This window comes from Mobula birostris, chromosome 7 (assembly GCF_030028105.1).
Source record: "Mobula birostris isolate sMobBir1 chromosome 7, sMobBir1.hap1, whole genome shotgun sequence".
NCBI lineage: Eukaryota > Metazoa > Chordata > Chondrichthyes > Myliobatiformes > Myliobatidae > Mobula > Mobula birostris.
In genome coordinates this window covers 31,988,126-31,999,394 of record NC_092376.1, presented here as the reverse complement: position 1 = coordinate 31,999,394, position 11,269 = coordinate 31,988,126, and the positions used below count along the sequence as shown (strand labels likewise).

The 11,269-nt window shown below is 44.5% G+C and overlaps 1 non-coding gene across 1 annotated transcript; it reads right to left on the bottom strand.

Annotated features, from left to right (window-relative positions):
• Positions 1-10,449: 10,449 nt before the first annotated feature.
• trnag-gcc (transfer RNA glycine (anticodon GCC)) lies at positions 10,450-10,520 on the bottom strand. The gene has a single exon. It is a non-coding gene; the product is annotated as a tRNA-Gly (tRNA).
• Positions 10,521-11,269: the final 749 nt, after the last annotated feature.

The following is an 11,269-nucleotide window of genomic DNA, read 5'->3' as shown; positions in this document are numbered from 1 at the left end:
ATGCCAGGCAGGATGTTGGAATGCTCCTCTTGCAGGATGTGGGAAGTCAGGGAGCCCTCCGGTGTCCCTGACAACGACATCTGAAAGAAGTGCATCCAGCCGCAGCTCCTAACAAACCACGTTAGGGAACTGGAGCAGGAGCTGGATGACCTGCGGATCATTCGGGAGAATGAGGAGATTATAGATCGTAGCTACAGGGAGGTAGTTACGCCAAAGGAGCAGAGGACAGGAAATTGGGTCACTGTCAGGCGAGGGAAGAGGAAAGGGCAGGCAGAGCAGGGTTCCCCTGTGGCCATTCCCCTCAACAACAAGTATACCGCATTGGATACTGTTCGGGGGGATGACTTACCTGGGACTAGCTGCAGTAGCCGGATCTCTGGCACTGAGTTTGGCTCTGCAGTGCAGAAGGGAGGGGGTGAAAGAGGGGAGCGGTAGTGATAGGGGACTCGATAGTTAGAGGTGCAGATAGGAGGTTCTGTGGTCGTGACAGAGAATCCAGGATGGTTTGTTGCCTCCCGGGTGCCAGGGTCAAGAATGTCTCTGATCGATTGCATGACATTCTGAAGTGGGGGGGTGATCAGCCAGATGTCGTGGTGCACATCGGTACCAATGGCGTAACAAGGAAGAGTGAGGAGGTCCTGGAGAGTGAGTATAGAGAGCTTGGTAGGAAGTTGAAAAGCAGGACCTTGAGGGTGGTAATCTCAGGATTGCTACCTGTGCTAGGTGCCAGTGAGGGTAAGAATAGGATGCTCTGGAGGATGAACAAGTGGCTGAGGAACTGGTGTAGGGTGCAGGGTTTCAGATTTCAGGATCATTGGGATCTCTTCTGGGGCAGGTGGGACCTGTACAAGAGAGACGGGTTACACTTGAACTACAGGGGGACCAATATCCTTTCAGGGAGGTTTGTTAGTGCTATTGGGGAGGCTTTAAACTAGATTTGCAGGGGGTGGGAACCAAAGAGCCAGAGCTGACAGTGTGGCTGGGGTGATAATAAATGATGTTAAAAGTTCAAGCAAATCTGCTAATAGAAAGGTTGTGAGTGATGGTAAAAATCTTCTGAGGTGTATATATTTCAATGCTACGAGTATTGCGGGGAAGGCGGATAAGTTGAGGGCATGGATTGACACGTGGAATTTTGACGTTATAGCAATTAGTGAAACTTGGCTACAGGAGGGGCAGGACTGGCAGCTTAATATTCCAGGGTTCCGATGTTTCAGATGTGATTGAGGCAGAGGAATGAAAGGTGGGGGAGTAGCATTGCTTGTTAGGGAAATATTACAGCAGTGCTCAGGCAGGACAGATTAGAGGGCTTGTCTACTGAGTCCTTATGGGTGGAGCTGAGAAACAAGAAAGGTATGGCCACATTAGTGGGATTGTATTACAGACCACCCAATAGTCAACAAGAATTGGAAGAGCAAATCTGCAGAGAGATAGCAGGCAACTGCAGGAAGCATAAAGTTGTGGTGGTAGGGGATTTTAATTTTCCATATACTGATTGGGACTCCCATACTGTTAGGGGTCTAGATGGTTTAGAGTTTGTACAATGTGTTCAGGAAAGATTTCTAAATCAATATATAGAGGGACCAACTAGAGGGGATGCAATATTGGATCTCCTGTTAGGAAACGAGTTAGGACAAGTGACAGAAGTCTGTGTAGGGGAGCACTTTGGTTCCAGTGATCATAACACCATTAGTTTCAACTTGATCATGGACAAGGATAGATCTGGTCCTAGGGTTGAGGTTCTGAACTGGAAGAAGGCCAAATTTGAAGAAATGAGGAAGGATCTAAAAAGCGTGGATTGGGACAGGTTGTTCTCTGGCAAGGATGTGATCGGTAGGTGGGAAGCCTTCAAAGAAGAAATTTTGAGAGCGCAGAGTTTGTATATTCCTGTCAGGATTAAAGGCAAAGTGAATAGGAATAAAGGAACCTTGGTTCTCAAGGGATATTGCAACTCTGATAATGAAAAAGAGGGAGTTGTATGACATGTATTGGAAACAGGGAGTAAATAAGGTGCTTGAGGAGTATAAGAAGTGCAAGAAAATACTTAAGAAAGAAATCAGGAGGGTGAAAAGAAGACATGAGGTTGCCTTGGCAGTCAAAGTGAAGGATAATCCAAAGAGCTTTTACTGGTATATTAAGAGCAAAAGGATTGTAAGGGATAAAATTGGTCCTCTTGAAGATCAGAGTGGTCGGCTGTGTGCGGAACCAAAGGAAATGGGGGAGATCTTAACGAAGGGTCTCGGCCTGAAACCTCGACTGCACCTCTTCCTAGAGATGCTGCCTGGCCTGCTGCATTCACCAGCAACTTTTATGTGTGTTGCTTGGAGATCTTAAATAGGTTTTTTGCGTCTGTACTTACTAAGGAAACTGACATGAAGTCAATGGAATTAAGGGAAACAAGTAGTGAGATCATGGAAACTGTACAGATTGAAAAGGAGGAGGTGCTTGCTGTCTTGAGGAAAATTAAAGTGGATAAATCCCCAGGACCTGACAGGGTGTTCCCTCGGACCTTGAAGGAGACTAGAGTTGAAGTTGCAGGGGCCCTAGCAGTAATATTTAAAATATCGCTGTCTACAGGTGAGGTGCTGGAGGATTGGAGAGTGGCTCATGTTGTTCCGTTGTTTAAAAAAGGATCGAAAAGTAATCCGGGAAATTATAGGCCGGTAAGTTTAATGTCGGTAGTAGGTAAGTTATTGGAGGGAGTACTAAGAGACAGAATCTACAAGCATTTGGATAGACAGGGACTTATTAGGGAGAGTCAACATGGCTTTGTGCATGCTAGGTCATGTTTGACCAATCTATTGGTGTTTTTTGAGGAGGTTACCAGGAAACTGGATGAAGGGAAGGCAGTGGATGTTGTCTACATGGACCTCAGTAAGGCCTTTGACAAGGTCCCGCATGGGAGGTTAGTTAGGAAAATTCAGTCGCTAGGTATACATGGAGAGGTGGTAAATTGGATTAGACATTGGCTCATTGGAAGAAGCCAAAGAGTGGTAGTGGAGAATTGCTTCTCCGAGTGGAGGCCTGTGACTAGTGGTGTGCCACAGGGATCAGTGCTGGGTCCATTGTTATTTGTCATCTATATTAATGATCTGGATGATAATGTGGTAAATTGGATCAGCAAATTTGCTGATGATACAAAGATTGGAGGTGTAGTAGACAGTGAGGAAGGTTTTCAGAGCCTGCAGAGGGACTTGGACCAGCTGGAAAAATGGGCTGAAAAATGGCAGATGGAGTTTAAATACAGACAAGTGTGAGGTATTGCACGTTGGAAGGACAGACCAAGGTAGAACATACAGGGTTAATGGTAAGGCACTGAGGAGTGCAGTGGAACAGAGGGATCTGGGAATACAGATACAAAATTCCCTAGAAGTGGCGTCACAGGTAGATAGGTTCGTAAAGAGAGCTTTTGGTACATTGGCCTTTATTAATCAAAGTATTGAGTATAAGAGCTGAAATGTTATGATGAGGTTGTATAAGGCATTAGTGAGGCCAAATCTGGAGTATTGTGTTCAGTTTTGGTCACCAAATTACAGGAAGGATATAAATAAGGTTGAAAGAGTGCAGAGAAGGTTTACAAGGATGTTGCCGGGACTTGAGAAACTCAGTTACAGCGAAAGGTTGAATATGTTAGGACTTTATTCCCTGGAGCATAGAAGAATGAGGGGAGATTTGATAGAGGTATATAAAATTATGATGGGTATAGATAGAGTGAATGCAAGCAGGCTTTTTCCACTGAGGCAAGGGGAGAAAAAAACCAGAGGGCATGGGTTAAGGGTGAGGGGGGAAAATGTTTAAAGGGCACATTAGTGGGGGCTTCTTCACACAGAGAGTGGTGGGAGTATGGAATGAGCTGCCAGACGAGGTGGTAAATGCGGGTTCTTTTTTAACATTTAAGAATAAATTGGACAGATACATGGATGGGAGGTGTATGGAGGGATATGGTCTGTGTGCAGGTCAGTGGGACTAGGCAGAAAATGGTTCGGCACAGGCAAGAAGGGCCAAAAGGCCTGTTTCTGTGCTGTAGTTTTTCTATGGTTTCTATGGCTTCTAAGTAATAAGTAATATTGAGAGCATGAGTTATAGAGTCCTTGAAAGTGAGTCCGTAATTTGCGGAATCAGTTCAGTGTTGAGGTGAGTGAAGTTATCCACCCAGTTCAGGAGTCTAATGTCTGAAGGGTAATACCTGTTCCTGAACCTGGTGGTGTGGCTGCTGAGACTCTCGTACCTCCTTCCTGATGGCAGTAGTGAGAAGAAAGCTCGGCCTGAATGTCAAGGGGCCCAATGATGGATGCTGCTTTCTTGCAGCAACATTCCTTGTAGATGTGCTCAGGGCTGGGGAAGGTTTTTCTTGTAATGGACTAATTATAGACCTTACGTGTTGGCCAGAGGAACGTTTGACATTCAGCTGAGTAATCAGCCTCGGATCTTGGATTAAAATCTAAAATTGTGGCACCTCCAGTTATATCGTTTGTAGCCAACAACAGCAGGAAGCTTTGTACAGTGACTCAGCATGACATCAGGCTGGTATGAACACCACTTCCTCCTTGGGTATACATTGTCATCTTTTATCATCACTCACTTAAAATCCTGGAACGCACTACCAAGCAGACAACAGGAGTAACTTCATCAAACACACTGCTCTGGTTCAGGAGGACAATTCGCTCTAACGTTCTCAATGGAAATTGGAAATGAACATGAGATGCAGACCTTGTGAACAGCCCCAGTATCCCACAAATCAATAGAGTAAAACCATTCCTGATTAAATTCATATTATAAACAGTTCACATTGCATATTAAATGAGGAAATGTGGTGACTTAGTTAGTGCATATGGTCAAAACTTTTATTTCCTTTGTCAGTGAAAACCAGACATTGCATATGCATTGCCAACAGCTGCATTTCCCAAAGCTGAACCAGACACACCAGTCCCTCCTCTGGGTTCAGCCTGAATGCAACAAAGGGTTCCAATTCTACACTCTATCTTGGTGTGACTGAGGTGGAGTCATGTTATGCAGTGAAATTGTTGTTAGGTTGTTTGGAGTCTGGCCAGCACTAGATATTATACATGAAGTGAGTTGATAAACTAAGCCTTTTGATATTTAATATCTAAGTTTTATATTTTGCTTGCCTCCTCTTTCTAGGTTCTGCTAAACCCTTAGGCAATATTCAACCTGGCTGCCGATTCCTAATGACTTGCAGACACCCGAACAGACGAGACCCCAGCTCATGCAGCGAATTACCACACAAAACACTGGAGGAGCTCAGTGGGTCAGTATGCATCTCCGGGTAGAAGCAGACAGATGGCATTTAGGATGAGACCACTCACCTGGACTGAAAGAAAGATAGGAGATAGTGGTAGAAAATGTTGGAGGGAAGGAGAGGAGCCTGAACTAGCAGGTGGAAGGCTAATCCATGTGAAACATGAGATACTGGTCCTCTAGTCTCTAGTCACCTTGGCAGCAGAGGCGGCCAAGGACCGACATATCAGTGTGAGAATGGAAGGAGATACAGATGGCTGACAACCAGGAGATACAGATCTCCACAGATGACAGAAAGAGGTTGCTTAACAAAGTAGTCACCCAGTTTGCATCCGGTCTGTTAATGAGAGAGGTCAGACTGGTTCAAGCTGTCAGGAAACTCAAATAACCATGCATTACAACAGTGGCGTGCAGAAGAGTATTTCTGAATGCACAACCCATCAAACCTTGAAATGGATGGGTTACAACTGCAGGAGACCACAGACATACAGAAATACACGCAGTGACGACTTCAGTAGTTACCTTCTGTACCTAATAAAGTGGCCACTGAGTGGAAGCTGCAATAAAAAATAAAATTGGTGTTGGGTAATGAGTCTGGCCAAGTGACCAACCTTTCAGTGGGTGAGCAGTTAGGGAACAGTAACCACAACTCCTTAAGTTTTAAGATATCTATAGATAAGGATAAGTATGAACCTTGCGGGTGAGTATTAAATTGGAGCCATGCAAATTGCAAGAGCATTAAGCAGGAACTAGGGAGAGTTAATCGGGAACAGCTGTTTTTTGGGCAAGTCCACATCCGACATGTGGAGGTTGTTTAATAGCCAAATGCACAGAGTACAGGACAGGGATGTTCCAGTCAGAAGGAAGAACAGGGATGGCAAGGTAAGAGAACCTTGGATGTCGAGGAAGGTGATGAATTTAGTCAAGAAGAAAAAGGACAAAATATGTGAAGCTTAGGAAGCTAGACTCAAACACTTCCCTTGAGGATTATAAAGAAGCCAGAAAAGAACTCAAGAAGGGAATCAGGAAAGCCAGGAGGGGCCAGGGAAAAAACAGTGGCAAGGAGGGTTAAAGAGAATTCTCCAGACATTCTAGGAATACCTCAAGAACAAGATCACAGGACCACTCAAGGATAAAGGGGAGAACATTTGCTTGTATGCAAAGGATGTAGGTGAGTTCTTTAATGAGTACCTTACATCAGTAATTTCCAAGGAGAAGGACATGGAGCATAGGGAGATCAACGTTGTGAGTATTAATATGCCATGGCATTTTGAGGTAGAAGGAGGAAGTTGTGTTTGGGTCTCTTAAAGAGCATTAAGCTGAATAAATCCCCAAGGCCTGATGGGATATAACTCAGGTTATTGAGAGAGGCAAGTGAAGAGATTAGCTGCAGCCTTGACCAATATCTTCGAGTCCTCTTTAGCCACAGGCGAGGTCCTGAAAATTATAGACCAGTGGGTCTCACATCAGTGGTAGGTAAGTTACTGGACAGAATCCTTAGGGATAGGATCTATATAAATTTGGAAAACCGTGGCATAATTAGGGAGAGCCAGCATGGCTTTGTACTGGGCAAGTCATGTCTTGCTAACTTGACTGAGTTTTTTGACAAGGTGATGAGGTGATTGATGAAGGTAGAGCGGTGGCTGTTATTCACATGGATTAGTAAGGCATTTGACAAGGTCCCTCATGAGAGGCTCAACCAGAAGATTAAGATGCATGGGGTCCATGGTGAATTGCCTGCTTGGATTCAGAACTGGCTTGCCCATAGAAGATTAAGAGACTTATTCTAGCTGGAGATCTGTGGTTAGTAGTGTTCCACAAGGAACTCTATTGGGACCTCTGCTATTTGTGATGCATATAAATGAACTTGATGAAACTGCAGGTGGGTGGGTTAGTAAGTTTGCAGATGGTACAAAGGTTGGTGGTGTTGTGGATAGTGTAGAAGACTGACAAAGAATACAGTGGGATATAGATCAGTTGTAGATATGAACAGAGAAATGGCAGATGGAGTTTAACTCAAACAGATGTGAAATATTGCACTTTGGTATGTCAAATGTTAAAAGACAGTACACTGTTAGGGGCAAAACCCTTAACAGTGTTAATGAGCAGAGGGTCCTTGGAGTCCAAGATCATAGTTCCCTGAAAATAGCTACGTAGGTTGATTGTCGTCGCTGTGGCTATCCCTCGAGGTCGAGGATGATGGTCTTTGTTCTGAAGAAGATGCCTGTGCGTGTATTTGTTTGACGTGTACTTGATGTTGCACTCCAAGAAGCACACGATACTTCACAAATCAACCAACCGATTCCAATGGCATAGAAATCATGACGATTGGAGCTGATGGATTTGTTGCAGCCTTCATCCGCCTTCACAGCCATTGAGTTTGAAGTAACTTCGTCTGCCTGTTCCACCATTGAGGTCTTGGTTGGATTGTTCTTTGTCAGGGACTTCACCCTCGACCTTACCGCCATGGGTGACCCTACCAGGAGCAGAGCTCCAGACAGCATTGTTCTCGGGATCACAGGACCATACAAGCTTCTCCACCATGACAAGGTGACAATCCACGGAGAAGATAGGTTGATAGGGTGGTTAAGAAGGCCCACAGTTCTGGACACCCCAACATAGGAAAGATGGCGGGGCTTCGGAGAGGGAGCAGATGAGGTTTACGAGGATGCTGCCTGGATTAGAGGGCAAGAGGTTGGATAAACACGGGTTGATTTCTCTGGAGCAGCGGAGGCCGAGGGCAGATCTGATAGAGGTTTGTAAGATTACGAGAGGCATAGCTCAAGAAGACAGACAATATTTTTTTCCCAGGGTTAACATATCTCATAACAGAGGGCTTGCATTTAAGGTGAGAGGGGGTAATTTCAAAGGAGATGTGAGGGACAAGTTTATTTTACACAGGGAGTAGTGGGTGCCTGGAATGCATTGCCCAGGGTGGTGGTAGAGGCACATACATTAGGGACTTTTAAGAGACGATTAGATAGGCACATAAATGTGAGAGAAATGAAAGAATATGGACATTGTGTAGGCAGAGGGCATTAGTGAGATAGCCCATTTGATTACTAATTTAATTGGATTGGAACATTTAATTGGAGTTGTGGAATCAGCCCTCAGTAATTTACAATAATTTTACATTGCCCATAGCAAAATAATTTACTGCTGTTTGTGACCTAAACTGATTTTTTTTTTAATCACTTTTTTCTGTGGTAGCTTTTCTAGACTAATTATAGTAATTTTTTTTCTGGAAATTGCAAGATGATAAATTTGTGTAAAATATGCTAAACCACTTCTGTATACAAAAGTTCATTATCATTTCTCCTGGCTAAAGAGGAATTTCCTTAGCCAGAGGGTGAGGAACCTGTGGAATTCATTGCCACAGATAGCTGTGGAGGCTAAGTCATTGGGTGTATTTAAAGTGAAGGTTAATAGATTCTCGATTAGTGCGCACATTGAAGTTACGGGGAGAAAGCTGGAGAATCGGATTGAGATAGAAATAAGTCAGCCATGATTGAATGTAGAGCAGACTTGAAGGGCCGAATGGCCTAATATTGCTCCTATTTCTTATGGTCATATGGCTTTATCATGTTTCCTTCCAAAGAGTCGATCTTTTGACAGGCACCCTAAACTTTCCGGGAATTTAAATGTGAACATCTGCCAAGTATTTTTCTTCCATCTGCAAACGAACAGTCATTAAATGAAGCTTATATTGTATTATGACATACAGGTGAATGAACAAGGTATTGTAACAATCACAATTTGCACAAATTAGCAGCTATGAATCTCCAAAGATAAATATCACCCCCTTCTTCTGAAACTAGAGCAGTTTGTGATGTGGAGTTTTAAACATTTGATATCAATCATTGAATTTCAGAGACAGGGAACTACAAAGTTTTGCTGTCACATATCTGAGTCAAACTTCAACTCCAAGATTTCTCAGTAAAATTCTTGCTTTCCAAAACAATATAACAATCTTTCATTGGCCATTTTGCAGTAGGTCAAATTTTTAAAATCTTGCAATATCTCTTTCTAGACCCCTGAACCTAAATTACAAAGAAAAAAATAAAACCATTAATATATGGTTGTTATGAAAATACAAGGACTGCCATGATTTGTAACAGTTTTGTGCATAGAAAAGTAAAGTTTTTGGGAGGGAGAGGGAGGCTATGAAGATCTCTTTGGGGTTGAAATGGCTCAATGATTGAAAATGGAAGTCCAAAACTAAGTCAAACCTTTCTGGCACGAGGAGGGGAGGAGAAGATGGCAGCGTAATGCAGCGCGTGTGGCTGCTCCAAAATGATATTGTATTTGTAAGTAGGATGCCGTGCCCAATCCTGATTTGATGGAGGCAGATGTGAGAAGCACAGAGGAACACCTGGAGAAATTTCTGAAATGCCCTCTTCGAGAATCTCCAGCGGGGAAGGCCCTAAGTCCTCGGCTTTGCCTATTGCCTGTTGCTGGGACCGGGGTTGAAGTGCTCGGCAGAGTTGGTGCTTGATGCGCGGTGTCGGAGGGCTGGCCGGAGGCTCGCACGGACGGACTCAAGAGTTGGCTGCGGTTGGGTGCTTCCAGGGTGCTGCATCAGCAAGTTTGCGGTGCTGGAAGCTCATGGCAGGGAGAGCTTTTCTTCCTTCTCCGTCTGCGTGAGATGATGGGACTTTCGAGAGACTTTGAGACTTTTTTTTACGGTACCCATGGTCTGTTCTTTATCAAATTACGGTATTGCTTTGCACTGTTGTAACTATATGTTATAATTATGTGGTTTTTGTCAGTTTTTCCGTCTTGTTTGTCTTGTGTTTCTGTGATATCATTCTGGAGGAACATTGTATCATTTCTTAATGCATGCATTACTAAATGACAATAAAAGAGGACTGCGTGTCCTCATAATCTAATCTAATCTAATTTTAGTGGCTGAACCAGACAGATTTGGAGTATACCAGTGATAACTGACTGGACAATCACGAAGAAAGTGGAGCTGATGGGTATGTGAGAGAATAGATTACAGATAAAGATGTAGAAATGGGATTGATGGAATTGCTCTGAGAACCAGTGGTTTAGAGATACAGCACACTAACAGGAGCAGAATTTGGCCATTTGGCCTATTTCATCTTGGCTGATCCATTTCTCCCTCAGCCCCAATCTCCTGCCTTCTCCCCTTCATTCCCTGAATAGTTAAGAACATAAAACCTGTGAGGCAATGGCTGGGAATCGAACCCAGGTCTCCCGCATGGCAGGTAAGAATTCTACCACTGAACCACCAATGCAACTGACACATGAAACAGCTGGAGCAGTTTCACATGTGCTCTCTGCCGTCAATCATAAGGATTTGATGGCAGGACCGAATCACCAACCAGGAAGTCCTTGACAGAGCCAACAGCACAAGCATTGAGGCAAGGATCCTCCAGGCCCAGCTATGCTGGACTGACCACGTAATCCGCGTGGGTGAAACAAGAATCCCCAGGCAGCTGTTCTACCGTGAGCTTGAGCATGGCAGTCGCAATCAGGGCCGCCCCAAAAACAGATTCAAAGACAATCTGAAATCGTACATCAAATGGGCAGACCTCCTGCCTCGATAACTTGAGGAGTCCGCAGCCGACAGGGCCACGTGGCGCGCCCTGACCGGAAAAGCTGCATCTGACTTTGAGGATGACCGAAATCAGCGCCTTGCAGCAGCACGAGACCGATGCCACAAAGCTGTGTATGCACCTGTTCTAACAACCACCATTCCATGTCCAACCTGCAACCGCATGTGTGCTTCAGCCTTCGGCCTCTGAAGTCACATGTGTATCCACAGATGACTGCACAACGTTTAGTCTTCCTCGGACCCCAAGAGACAACCACTTACTTACTTACACTAACAGGCCATTCTGTCCCGTCAAGCCCACACCACTCAATGACACCCATGTGACCAATTAACCAATGTGTCTTTGGTATGTGGGAGGAAAGCAGAGCAGCTGAAGGAAACCTATGCGGTCACAGGGAGCACGTTCAAACTCCTAACTGACAGCAGCAG